The following is a 12,675-nucleotide window of genomic DNA, read 5'->3' on the forward strand; positions in this document are numbered from 1 at the left end:
CCGCCATAAGACCCTTGTTCCCTTCATTCCTTAGAGAATCCATGACCTCGAACCTCCCCGACTTGAGGTTGAGCACAATTAGATAATAATGCCCAGCCATCACATCTTTAATTTCAGGTGTCGGATCTTGTAGGACGGAAAACATTATCTCGCATTCACACGTAAAAATGTAGGAATGTAAGCTGAAAATTAGGTAAACCTACAAGGAGAAACATGTCACAACTAGATTGATGAAAAACAACCAAAAGCCTTTTAGTGGTAGATCGTGGACTTACAAAGTCCTTGTGGTCTAGGCGATGTGACGGCGTGCATTGAAACACTTTCCCGACAAATTCCGTCCAAGTTACATGTGGCACTCCCGAGTTTTGTCTCGCATTTCAAAAAATGCATAAAAGGAAAAAGAAGTAAGTTGCCGACAAAAACTGTTAAGACATCCCAAAAAGAAACATTCCAAAGTGTAGAAGTACGAAAGAGAAGTTATTTTACTTACAAGCAATGCAAAGTGGCATGACATATTTTCTCCGATTCACCATTTCGTAGCAAGAACTCGCAAAGCAATCTCACATGTGGTATTGCTTATCAACCCCTCTCGGTTTGACCGAGTTTGCCAAGTCTCTCAACACGATGTAGTAATCTCCGTAATCAATTATCCTCTCTTCATTCAGTAGGATGCTTGGTTTTGCCACCATACGAGCATACCTTGTTGTATAATTCAGCATCGTACTTCGGGACAGTGGGCTTGTTAACAATATTTCCGTAAGGTGATTGCAACGTAGGTCCAGGTTTGACAACTCTTCTGGGTTGTGGCACTGGTGTGCAGCTACTTGGGTTGATTGGCGAGTCATGAACCTCGTGTACCACCTTGCCTTTCACAGTTGCTGGTGTTGTGTTGGGCATTTCAATGGATGCAAATATCTTATCAAGTGAGTCTCCGCTCTCTTCGTTGTTGGAAATGATTATAGGTTCTTCCATTGTAGCATCTGGTTGCTGAACTTGACCTTCGCTTCAATTTGCCGAGAGCCCGGGTTGTCAAGACCAAGATCAAAAGAAGGGCAGCTCATCCCGGAGCTCACGAATCTTCCTTTGCATCTCGGTTTCAGGAACAGGTTCTCGCGGCCGTAAAGTCAAGCTCCAACTTTCTCGTTCATGCTAGACTCAATCAGCTCGTATGGTGTTACTTCAGCTCTTTCATTAGGAGTTGCGCGATCTAAAACATCGTCATCCTTGTTCTGGTTTGCCTTAATTGCTGCAGCCGCAAGCCTTGTTAGCCTCCTTGGACTAGGGGTAGCAGATGTAGCCGTAGTTGCTTTCATTGGTGACATTGACCTTGTCACAGTCTCCTTACCAATGGGCTACCAATGTTCACTTTTCTTGAGATTTGCTGCTCCGAAATTGGAACCGAGTATGATGTTTTGCTATTATCTTTAACCTCAACCGAAAACGATACCGACTTCTTGTTCTTGCTTGGAATCCGAGCTGAAATTGTGATTCCATCATTAACTTCCACATTATGTGCAGTGAGGGGTATCGTTGCTTGATTGGGAACCCGAACCATAGAGCTGCAGTGTGGTTCAAAGCATGGAGTTTCCCCGGAGACATCAAGTTTGGGGCGCAATCATGACTGACTTCTGCTTTGAAAGGAACTTCATGTTTTTGGTGGTTAACATCACTGACTTCTTCCAACAAGGTATCATCGGAACCAACTTGTTGAGTTCCCTTCTCATCTTCTACATCTTGATCCTTGGAATTAGCATATGGTTGATCATCTTGGAGACTAGTTTTATTTGAAGCTACCACTCCATCAAAGGTTGAAGTAACCTTCGATTTTTTGTTGGTAGCTACCACTCCAACCAAGTAATCATCCATAGTTTTCCTCTTGTTGGATTTTGGCAACTTGCAACCAGCATCCACATTTACTTCATCTGTATTTTTCCCTTTCACCTCCTCAGAATTATCATCTTCCTGGTCCCCCACTTCTTCAGCTTGGCTGCTTAACATTAGGTACTTTCCTCGCGCTTGCGCTTATTTTCCTTCTTCCCGCTGTATTTTACTTCTTCGTTGTGCACGGCCGAATAGTTTTGCCCCTTGCTGCTTGGTAGAGATGTGATGAACTCAGCTACACCATCTTCGAAAGAAGTACACATTTTTGTAACAGCAGTTCTGTACTGACCCAACGTCTGAAAAAATAAGACAAGTGAAAGGAGAGATGTAAGTTCTTCCGTACTGTTAAAAAAATGTGTACACAACTATTTCTGTATCCACTACATGTAATTATTGAGACAGTCTACATCTTAAATGATAAGTACATCAAATTAATAAAACTTGCCTTATCATCAACATTCACTGGTAGATGGTGCTTGATGAACATGTCAACCACAGAAGGTTGATAACAAAATATAGATGGCTTGTTCCTGAAACAAGGCTTGAGCTGGTGCAACAAGAAAAGAAAAGAAAAAGATATTAGCTATGATTACGTAAGAATAAAATATAGCCAAGTGAATAGATGTGTAAACTATATTTTGTGTTCTACGAGATAGTTCATTATACCATAGAATTGCCGAAAGATCCATCCGCCTTTGTATCAAGATCAACAACAAGCCCGATCATCTTGTTTGTCCAGATACATATACGAGGTCCTTCTTCCGATACATCTAATGCATCCGTTTCCAAGTGAATCTACATACGTAACCTACATAGCGTAAAAATAGACAAGTTAAATGCTATATAGTAAAAGCTTCCTTGCATAATTTACAGATGGACATAACTGCAAAAAGCATGAGTGCATCCCAATTTAAAAAGTACATGCTACAAAAAACATAGTTGTTCAAAAAACCCACCATGAGGTATGGCATGCAAGCTTTGAACCAATTCTTACTTCCTTTTGCATTTGCTGTCTGGATGAGAGTATCAATGATGAAACCAGCCCAGCTTCAAACTTGCAATAGCTTCCGTGTTGAGAACCGCAGGATAACACTTTGGACCGACTAGTATTCCAGCTTGTTGGAGCAAACACGTAGGACATCAAATAGATAATGAACTTCCGAAGGTAATCATCGTCTGCTGGATATTCTTTACCTAATTGCTTCTCCAGATAAGTTATAGTTGGTTGCTTGCCATCATGAATACCCAACATCTGGAAAACTAAATTTGTTGCTTGAATGTTTCCCTGATACGGCACGAGATGACTACCCATTGGCACATCCATGATTCTCGACAACTCGAATCAAGAGTGATAGGTATTTTCCCCTTTCACCAAAATCAAGCACACATTCATCTTGATCAAAACATTCCATTAAGAATCCGCATAGCTCGGAATTAGCTTCGAGCACTTCATGCCTAAGACACCGCCAAAATCAGCTCGAGTGATCAAAGACCGCCGATCATTAGTCATCGCCTTGCAAACCCGGACAACTTTCATAGGTGAAGACCGGTTGAATAAGTTGGCCTGCAGTAATAAAAAGAACAATTAAAAACATGTCCGTAATCATGTTTACCAAAACACACAAACCAAAAAAATGTGTGAAATCAATAATACCTTCTCTTTCTTCTCAAAGCACACTCCTCGGGTTTCTTCTCAAGCATACATCTTCTTGGGTTTCTTCTCAGCACACTGCTTCATGGGTTTCTTCTCAGCATAAAACTTCTTGGGTTTCTTCTCAGCAAACTCCTTCTTTGATTTCTTCTCAGCATCATTATTTACATCTCCAGCAGAGGCACACCGTGCAGGTGTCACCTTCATCTCCGTCCTCTTTTGGTGGTGCCACGCTTGCAAGTGGCACCACACCTTCCAATGGAGGCACACTATGCAATGGTTTCTCATTTAAAACTTCTTCCTCTCGTAGGTGTAGGAACTGATTTCAATCGTAGCCTCTCTTTTAACTTCCTGAATTTTGAATAGCTGTTCTTCTTTTGATCTTCGGAGTCTTTGACTTACTCTGCAAAACAAAGAAGAAACACAAAAAGGTATTAGGGCTCAAACAGAAAATTACATTACACACGATGTTACAACTTTTAAAATTCAGATATGATAGTGCGATCATATCACACTCAGAAAAATGTTCTTACCAAAGATGATGGTGGGATCATTTTGAAAAAAAATTCAGATATGACATCAATGATACCCAGAAAAAGTACCTGCGAAAAAAGAATTATATATATAGTGAGCACTGTTGCAGGTGTAAGTACTGGGAATACTACATATTAGAAGTGTAAAAAAACTGCACATGATGTATTTAAGGAAGAACTACAGTGGGAGGCACCATCAGGTCTGCATATCACACATGTAAAAACCCACAGGTCTTCATATGATATATGTAAAAAACTCACATATGGAGCAGTGTTGCAGGTGTAAGTACTGGGAATACCTATAGTCTTTATATGATATATGTAAAAAACTCACAGGTATACATATCACAAATGTAAAAAACCCACAGGTCCAACCAACTAACAGAGGCATGTAGCAGAATTGTGGCTAGGTAAGTGCAAGTGCATATTTGAGATGTAAAAAACACCACAGGTCTGCATATTTGAGATGTAGAAAACCCACATAAACTACAAAAAATAGAACACACTATGTACAGGATGATCAAAAAGGAAAACACTATGTACAGGATGATCAAAAAGGAAGAACTACAGTGGGAGGCACCATCAGGTTTGCACATGATAAATGTAAAAAACCCACAGGTCTGCTTATGATACATGTTAAAAACTCACATGTCTGCATATGATAAATGTAAAAAACCCACAGGTCTGCTTATGATATATGTGAAAAACTCACAGGTCTAAAATATGATACATGTAAAAAAACCCTCAGGTCTGCATATGATACATGTAAAAAACCCACAGGTCTTCATATAGTACATGTAAAAAAACCTACAGGTCTGTATTTGAGATGTAAAAACCCCACAGATTCATCATATTTGAGATGTAGAAATAGAACACACTATGTACAGGATGAGCAAAAAGGAACAAACTATGATCAGAAAAAATACATTGCATATGATGATTATGTGATCTAGCACATGTAACATTTAAGGGAAACTACGTGCAGATTCATATCCTCAAAAACCAGCACGGAAAAATGCTATGAGCAGAACACACATCCTCGAATGAGGGATGAACTACCACGATTCGCAGCGCCTGAACACCAAAACGACTACTCCTAGGCTACTCCAGATAGTCGCCGGTATAGGACGAGCCAAATCGGGCGGAATAGGCACCGAGAACAACGGCGACCAACCTCCAATCAGCATCAATTCGCCGCGATTCGCCGCGCATGACCTTCCCGACGAACTTCAACGACTACTCCAGACAGTCGCCGGACTAGGATGAGGCGAATCGCGTGAAATCGGCGACCCACCTCCAATCCCCCACCAGTTCGCCGCGATTCGCCGCGCATGACCTTCCCGACGAACTTCAACGACTACTCTAGACAGTTGCCGGACTAGGGCGAGGCGAATCGCGTGAAATCGGCACGCTACTCACCGACGGGCAAACCAACTCCAAGAACGAGAAAACACCACGATTCGACGCGCCTCACCCTACCGACGATATTCAACAACAACTACACACCGTCGCCGGACTAAGACGAGCGGATTTCGAGCGAGATCGACACAGAAATCAACTCCGCCTCACCAAAAACACGGCGACACGCCTCCGGGAAACAACGAACGCCGCACAGTTCGAGAATAATACGAACACACACCACAGAGAAGTTTCGGTAGTACCTCTCGTCGCCGGCGGCAGCATTCGGCGAGGCTCTGATCGACGGGCGCGATGAAGGAAACGGAATCGCCGGAGGAATCGCGGCGGACAAGCACGAGTTCAGTGCGGGGTGGGGGATTGAGATGAATACGGTGAAGACAGGGCGGAGACGAAATCAATGCGGGCCACGTTTTGGACACTAGTGGAATAGAGGGAACACCGTACGATTTCGATCCGACGACTCCGAAGAGGGAGCACTCCGGAAGACAATACAGTGCCCCGGCACGGAACAGAAATTGGGCATATACATATCCCCGTGCCGCTCTCACTCACTCCCTCACCCTCTTCTCTCACTCGCCCCGCTCACATCGTCATCGGTCGATTCGCCCCGTTCGCCGCTCCATCCACCACGCCGTCCCATCGCTTTGCCAGCCCCCCTCCTTACGCGCCGCCCCGCCTCCCTCCATGCCGCCCAACCTCCCTCCGCACCACCGCCGTGACTGTCGTGCCCCTTCCCTTTTTTAAAAAATTGCTAACGTGTTAGTCTAAATCGTGTAGTGTGAAATGTTAGTACATTTATTTTGGAAAACGTTTTAGAATAAAATGGCTAGTGTGTGATATAAATTGCTAGTGTAGTGTAAAATGTTAGTTTGTAGTTTAAATTGTAGATTGATGTAGAGTAATGTGCTAGTTTAAATTGATGTAGAGTAATTTGATAGTTTAAATTGTTATAGTATATTTTTGTATTGGCAATGCCTTTGTTCATATTTGTCTAAATTTAGACTAAAACTCTAGCACTTATTATATATTGGTGGGATTATAGATTGGCGGTCTCCAGGGCGGAGGCGGGATCTGGGCGGCGGCGCGACCACCAAGGCGGAGGCGAACGGCGGTGTGGCCGTCACTTGGGTGTGATTCCCGCAGGGCAGCGACGCGACATGCATGGCGGATGCGAGTGGCGGCATGGCCAACACTTGGACACGATCGATCCCCGCAGGGCGGCATGGGTTTCGTTTACCCTCTAACGACTTGTTTAGGGGCTAAGAGCATCTCTAGTCGTTCCCCAAAGCGTTCCCAAATAGCGTCGGATTAAGTGTTTGGGGAATGTGTTTTGTTCGTGCCGCGTTTGGGAGACGTCGCGCTCCAGCCGCGTCCCCCAAACACCGGCGCGAACTTTTTAAAACATTAAAATACAATTTTTTTACATTTTTATGTAAATAGAGAGAAGAAACATGGTTTTACACAAACTAATACATAGTTTGGAACATGGTTTACACAAACTAATACATATTTTGAGCCATGGTTGACACAAATTTAAAACATTACAAAATAAGAAAATCTAACTAGGGATGGCATCGCAGATTTCGTGTGTTCGCTGTCAAGAAAGAACACTCGCAGGCACACCCAGTCAGCCAAACTGGAAAATCCAGCTGTTGATGGTACCCTGTTGGTTCTTTTGAGGAAGAACATCCAGAAACCTCCATGCCTATTTTCGCTGCGAAGAAACAACACTATGCCTTCAGTCGTCGTCATCCTCGTCGATGTCGCCGTGGTAGTGCTGGCGGCAGCGCGTCTCGTCGAACACCTTGACGCTCATGTTGCGCTCGCCAAGGTAGGAGAACGTGAGCACGTAGCCGTCCTGAAGGTCGTGGTAGCGCGCGAACTTCTCCCAGTCGATGTGGAGGTACATCTTGCCGCGCGCGTCGCGGATCACGTCCACTATCCACCGGCAGCAGCCGCAGGAAGCCTCCCGCAGATGCAGCGAGACCGGCTCGTCACCGGCGATGAAGTCGGTGAACATGTCCGGCAGCGTCTGGATGCCGAGTGGCTCGCCCTTGAGGATGACGACGAACTTGAACAACACTTGCCGCTCCTCCTCCTGCAGGTCCAACGATGAAGACGACGACATCGCAGGCGACGGCGAGCGTGCAGCTCTGCCGCGGCCACGACCACGATCACGACCGCGACCTCGAACTTGACCTCAACCTTCGTCTCTACCAGACATGGCGTCGACTCTTGAGATGGTGGCGGCTAGGGTTGGGGAGAGAGGCGCTAGGGTTTGTGTGTGAGGGATAATGGGAGGGCGGCCCTTTTTATAGGCCGGAGGGAGGCGGGGGAGCGGTGGCGCTTATTGACGCCGGCACGCGGAGCTAGGCGCGACGAGACGCTTCGCTGCGCCTCTGCGGGAACTGCACCATCATTGCGCCTCTGTGGGAACTGCACTGTCGCTTCGCGCCAATAAATTCCATAGCGAGGTAGACGACGGTTAGGTTAAACTTCAATGTGCCACTGACGCGTCGGTCCCGCCACGTCTCGCCTTGTTGTCGGTGTGTCCATCGTCCCCGGAGCGTCTTCTGTGGGGCGGGGACGGGCTCGGGGCGCCGGACATCTTATCGGGGCGCGCCAGACAAAAAAGGGTTTGGAGGAGGGGCTGGGAACGTTTTTTTGTCCGGCACGCTCCAAATCCCTTTGGGAGATGCTTTGGAGGACGCAACTGGAGATGCTGTAACAAAGTGTTTTAACAGTGGGGTTCACCACATATGGTATCGACGGATCATTTGGATCACCCCACTTTGTTTTTTTACATATTGTTATAGATTTGAAATCATTATGCACACATCTACACTTTTTCCATTTTTATGTTGCTCAAAATACACATTATTTTCAATTGAAAAATTTGCACGTTTGTGAGATACGTTACTGGCTACATGATAATTTGTTTTCACAATGCATTAAAAAAAATTGTTTTCACAAATTTTTAAAACTTAAAAACATGAATTTTATTTTTAAAAAGTAGATGACTAGTGTCTATGTGCACCAAATCTTTACTCTCAAAGACTTGGATACATTTCACTAAGGTAAAAACAAACACTTGCCATTCATATATCGACCCATGTATACGTACCCTCAATCCTAAAATAAGTGACTTAGTTTTTTAGACACGGATCTTAATTAGAATGCATCTAGATATATATGTAACTAGATAAAGTCGAGAGTACAATTATTTCATCTTTATGATACTATATATGTAGAGCAGAAGCTCTGCCAAATCTGCTTCTGTTACTTTCTTCATCCTCTGGTAGCTAGGGGAGTCTCGTTGATCCATGCGTAGCCTTACTTAATCTCATGGCTGGGGGATTTCGAAGAACGAGATAGGTATGGCGCAACGTGGCCGGAAAGGCAGTAGGAACCGTTCAAAAGCAGGAGACCGGCCGTGAGCCGGGAGGGGTACTTGCGGTGGAGACCGAATATCTTGTCTACATGCTCCCAGATGAATTGAGACCTGGCGAGGATGTCAAGATTCGGCGATCGGATCGGCGGCTGAGGATACTGCATGCAGGATGCACGAAGAAGAGGCACACGTAACGGATTAGGAAAAGAGCGGATTAATTACGATTACGGTCTTACGGAACACAAGCGATGGATGGTACGACGCGAACCTGTGGAACATGGCTTCTGCCGACGACGGTGGTGTTGGTGGTGGAGAAGGCGCTAGTAGCTCGTGGTGGCGCCGTGGCCGCGCGGCGGCCGGCGAGAAGCCCGCGGTTCAGCAGCTGCCGTAACGCCGCCATGTGGTTGTCCTATGATAATATTGGAGAAGTCTATCCTTTGTTTCGATGGCTATAGTACCAGGGTATATCTGCGCCGGCGTTTATATGACGTGAGGCCGATGCGTGTCCGACTCGACCCCCTCAAACCTACCGACAGCATAAAAGAAAGAAAAGAGAAAGAAAGCCGAAAAGGTTGGATCAGCGAAAACGAAGGTGTTCCGTAGCCGTTGCGCCATTCGAAGAATTCCCACCACGCTCCTAGCACTCTGAAACGCCGCGTACCAAGCAGCACCTTCAAGAAGGAATGCGACGATGACAACACTGCTACCTGGACAGGTCCTAGGGTTTCCCCCGGTACGCACATGGACAAGGGAGGAGGGCTTCACCCAACACCCTTCAAGAAGGAAGGGTGGCACCTGCGGGCATCACCACGTCGGTGTCGGCCAGCCCGGCAAAGATTTCTCCCGACCCTCACAACCTTGCTCCGGACGCTCCATTTGCTCCACCAAGCTCACCGCCCACCACCGTGCGCCACCACAGCTAGAGAACCACCATCGCTGCCTTACCGTGGCCAACGAGCCGAGGCCAGCGGGACAAAGGAGGATCTCGAGACCGAGGAGCAACGAGGTAGTGGCCAAGCGGGAGGTAACCGCCTTCACCGCCAATGGCGGTACCCGTCCGGACACGTTGGCAAGGGGCATACCAGGCCCTCCTGGCCCGGCCGAGCACAGACCCACCTAGTCCATTCTCGTGAAGCCCCCATCGAGATGCTGCTGGACGCGCGCCTCCACCTCATCCAACCTCCGGCCGGCCACCTCCCCCGCCCGCCAGAAGCAGTCTGGCAGCACCCACGTCTGGCCCACCCAGCCCCAGACGAGCCCCAAAGGGCCCGGATTTGGGCGGGGTGAGCACCTCCGCGCCCCACCTTGCCGCCCCGCCGCCAAGCAGTAGCGCCATCGCCAGCCGGCCGCCCATTGCTGCGCAGTCCGAAGAACCGCGCCGCCGCCGGAACCTCCTAGGCCGAGGTGCACCGTCGTCGAAGGAGAAGGCCCCGCGCCACCCCTCCAAGCGCATGGGGACGAGCAGCTCCGTCGCCGCCGGCACCGCACGGGGCTTTTCCCGGCGGTCTGCGCCGACGGCGGCGACAGGGGAGACAGAGGAGGGAGGTGCGGAGGAGCTAGGCTCGGTCGCCCTCCTGTCGCCCGTGGGGAGCGACAGGGAGGGCCGGGACATCGGGGGAGAGGAGGGGGGAGGGGGCGGACGGAGGCGGGGAGGGCCTAGCGTCGGCGGCTGCACGGGCTTCGACAATAGGACTTTCCAAGCATAAATTCCGTGCCAGCTTTGATAGCCACATTGGTCCCTTTGATTGATGACGGACAAATAAAATTTGAAGAAAAGTGATTTTATTTTGTTTAATGACTTCTAGAATTCACATACCTCATCCCGCTGCCACATTTATCCCTCTACCAAACTTCCAAGAACCACAGTAATTTTAGGATGCATTTATAAATGTATAAATGTCTTGCAAAATGCTATTGAACATCCATAGAAGTCGACAATAAGTAGCAAATGATAAATAAAAAGCTGTCTGCTTCATTCTACCGCATACATAGAAGACTTATCAGCTGATGAAGAGGAGCAAAGCACACAAAATTGTACTATATCAAACCAAATGGTAAAATGGAGATATACATCGTGTGGTCGTGGGGGAAGGGCCGAAGGGGAACCGGAAGGAGTTGGCAGTATCGATGGGAAGTGGATGGTAGTCGAGCTCGGATGGAGAAAACCAAAGGAGATTGAAACTTTCTAGATCCATCGCTGACCAGTCAAAACGGAAAGAGGTGCTGTTTGGATAAGAGACGGGCAAAAATAGAAAAGAAATGCCTAAGAGCTACCAAAAATAAGGGTGTTTTGAAAGTGGTGAATGCTTGCAATGGAGAAGATTTTTGGTGGAGTTCTTCAGCTGCTATCTTCGCTGAGTGTATGGCGTGTGTAGCGGCTATAGGGAAAGTCAGAGTTTAAACATTGTCCACGGGGAATTAATGTAGTTGCTCATACTCTTGCTAGGTATTGTTTTGAATCTAAAAATTCTTATAATTTGGTCGATGAGCCTCCTAGCTGTATAGTGAGCAAACTACTAGACGATGTAATTGTGGTTTAATTTCTAATAAAGTTGCCGCGGTGGCTTTCCCTCAGAAAAATAAGGGTGTAACTACTTCTCGGTCCATTGAGAATAAACTTCCTTCTCATTAGAACGATGTCAATGAATTTTAGATACAAACCATGTTACAGCTCGCCATTAGCATGGATCATGAAACAAACTTAATAGTTTGGTGGCATTCTTCCTAGTCGGAGCAAAACTTGTAACTGAAAATTTTAAGTTGCAACTAACTTGCAACTCAAAAAATCTTGGTTGCAACATAACTTGGAACTCAAGTGCATGAATCACGGCGTAAATCCGATGTTGCAGAAGTCTACTGGGCACGAGCTTCGTTCTTAGTCTCCTGAGGACTAGCAATTCCAATATAAAGGTGTGACTACACTAGTACAGAACAAACCTTCACACGTGGCTGAAATGGTTCGTCGCACATGGTAAACCTTAACGTCACTATGCAAGGGTACGGTGGGCGATGTTCTTCGACAATGCAAACAGATAATGCAACCGTGTGCGATGGGCCCCCCTTTGCGATTCGAAGGGACACCGCAAACGTTTTGTTCCACCCAACCATAAGCCACTTGTAAGAACGCATACGATGTGCTTTTAAGCAGCGTATGTGTTTATATCAAATGGCAAACATTTATATTAACCAGCCCTATGCTTTCTGCAAGCATTGCAGACGTTTAATCTACGCAACAAGTATTAGTCAACTGTATTTAGTAGCCCATGGCACAAAATTGCATGCAAATATATTAGCAAAGCTCATCTCTATTTGATTGTCGTACACCACATGTATACATATATTTTAACGTAGATTGACTACCTAGCTATACATTTTATATACCACATGTATACATGTATTTACACATAGATTTACAACCTAGCTATATATGTTCTTGGTTACATTGCTGTATCCATGACAAAGTTTCTGCTGGCAATAAGAACCTTCAAAGTAGCCCGTGAATTGGATTGCTTATCAACTGGTTACCTAAAAATACAGAAAGTTAATCAGTGGAATGTTTAAAGCAAAATAGATCAATTTTATTGCATCGATGCATATACTTACTAGTATCCTTCAGGTTGTTGCATCATTAGAAAAAATCTTATGAGCCAACTCATTAAGATACTACACAAACATATCTTTGAAGTTAGAATATGTACATACAAATCACATAATAGCTAGAGTTAAACTGATCAAGTATATGAAATGTGTTCTTACCTATAAAGGAAGGAGCATGATTGACTCTATTGGACCTAATCTTC

At 46.0% G+C, this 12,675-nt stretch overlaps 1 long non-coding RNA gene across 1 annotated transcript; it reads right to left on the bottom strand.

Moving 5' to 3' along the window:
• Window positions 1–8,651: 8,651 nt before the first annotated feature.
• LOC124688963 lies at window positions 8,652–9,240 on the bottom strand. Its single transcript, XR_006998676.1, has 2 exons — window positions 9,144–9,240; window positions 8,652–9,033 (listed from the first exon to the last, which is right to left on the bottom strand). It is a non-coding gene; the product is annotated as an uncharacterized LOC124688963 (long non-coding RNA).
• Window positions 9,241–12,675: the final 3,435 nt, after the last annotated feature.

Source organism: Lolium rigidum, chromosome 2 (genome assembly GCF_022539505.1).
Source record: "Lolium rigidum isolate FL_2022 chromosome 2, APGP_CSIRO_Lrig_0.1, whole genome shotgun sequence".
In the NCBI taxonomy this organism is placed as follows: Eukaryota; Viridiplantae; Streptophyta; class Magnoliopsida; order Poales; family Poaceae; genus Lolium; species Lolium rigidum.